The sequence below is a fragment of the Eleutherodactylus coqui genome, chromosome 7 (assembly GCF_035609145.1).
Source record: "Eleutherodactylus coqui strain aEleCoq1 chromosome 7, aEleCoq1.hap1, whole genome shotgun sequence".
In the NCBI taxonomy this organism is placed as follows: domain Eukaryota; kingdom Metazoa; phylum Chordata; class Amphibia; order Anura; family Eleutherodactylidae; genus Eleutherodactylus; species Eleutherodactylus coqui.
In genome coordinates, this window is record NC_089843.1 from 19,831,008 (window position 1) to 19,832,717 (window position 1,710).

The window sequence follows — 1,710 nt, forward strand, 5'->3', positions numbered from 1 at the left end:
GTTTAGATAAGTGACACCCGTCTGAGTGGGACGTTACACTTCTATGGCCAATGCCCTCTGAGAAGTCATTAGCACAGAGGTTAACTTACCTCATCGCCCGGGACTTTGGCCGATTACTCAATGTGCTCAATAAAATACATGAATGGTACAACGGCCTGCCAATAACTGACCCAACAATGTAACTCAATTTATTACACAATCTGATAACAGCCCAGGTATAAAACTGAATCCTGTACTGCAGAGCGACGGCACTGGGCTGCCAATGCAGGACTTCAGTAATACCGGTGCTTTACCAGTGAAACGCCCATGCTGATTGGCTGGAATATCCAGCCAATGTACCTCTGGTCCTCAGAGTCTATGGCATGGTGTGATAAATGTGGCCTCCGGTTCCATTTGTAGTGACCAGAGTGGGAGGGTAGTGTCAATGGAGGGTGACGTCTACAAGCCGGCTGCACTACAGTGACATGTGGGGGGCTGGGGTGCCAGCCTCTGCTCCGCTGTACGGTCTGGTGGTGAAGTGGGGTGCCGGCCTCTGCTCGCGGTACGGTCTGTTGGTGAAGCGGGGTGCCGGCCTCTGCTCCGCGGTACGGTCTGTTGGTGTAGCGGGGTGCCGGCCTCTGCTCCGCGGTACGGTCTGGTGGTGTAGCGGGGTGCTGGTTCCCCATTGGAAAGGAGCTCCATGAGTCAGGAATTGGCGCAACAGCAAAAGTGACTTTTATTTATGACTTCAGGTGGCAGCCGGGATGACATTGAATACAGCTCTCTTCCATATATCTGAGGGGATGCGACTGGGGATACCGTTGTTTCTGCACAAGAGTCCCATACTGCTTAAATAGACATTATCCACTGGGGCCCTGGGCAGACTCTTACAAGGTTGTGTCTGACACCTTGCATCTCCCTTAGACTCAGGAATAAGACTGTAGGTAACTTTCTTTCAACCAGCCGTCTGCACCGAAGGTCATCTCCTTCCTGACGCTTCTAGAACTGGACAGATACCTGGAACCCCCAGCAGCATAGAGCCGAGGGGCAGATGGCTGGTGGATAATGCTCCAGCACAGGGGCGACTGTCTGATCTAACATCTTTGGGGGTCTCGGGTTACACAACAAACACCCCTAAGCTGAGCATCTACATGGCGTCAGCATGTCCTCCCCTTGTACCTGCAAGTCTCCTCTTACACTACTTGCTCTCCATGTATCACATTGGCTTCCATAGGAGCACAAGGTGTTTAAAAACCCAGTGCCCATTTAAAGGGTCTCTGAGCAGCATAAACTGCATTGCGGAGCTGAGATAACGGGGAGCCAGGTTTTTTCCTATACTCCATTCCCTGTACAGTGGGGACGCTGTGCAGGAACAGGGGCGACCGTGTAAATACTACCCCCGCAGACTCCCCGTTCCCTCGCCTTGGAGCACCAGAACGCGCTTTATGGTGCTGACAGAGGAGCTTTACAGGGGGAGGTCAGCCATAGAAACAGCCAGGGACACCCCTTTATGTTGCACAAGTCCATTAGATTCTAACTAACAAGTTGAGCGCTGACTGCACTCTGTTAACCAATAACCAAAGATGGTCTTGTCAAAGTACCGGCCGCTTCCAGAGAGCAAAGTACAGAGCGCCCCGATGCCGCAGCCAGTAATCCGCAACCTTACAAGATAAGCAGCGGCGGCGACCGTCCTCACCGGTCAGAAGCCAAAGAACAAGTGGAGGCGAGGCG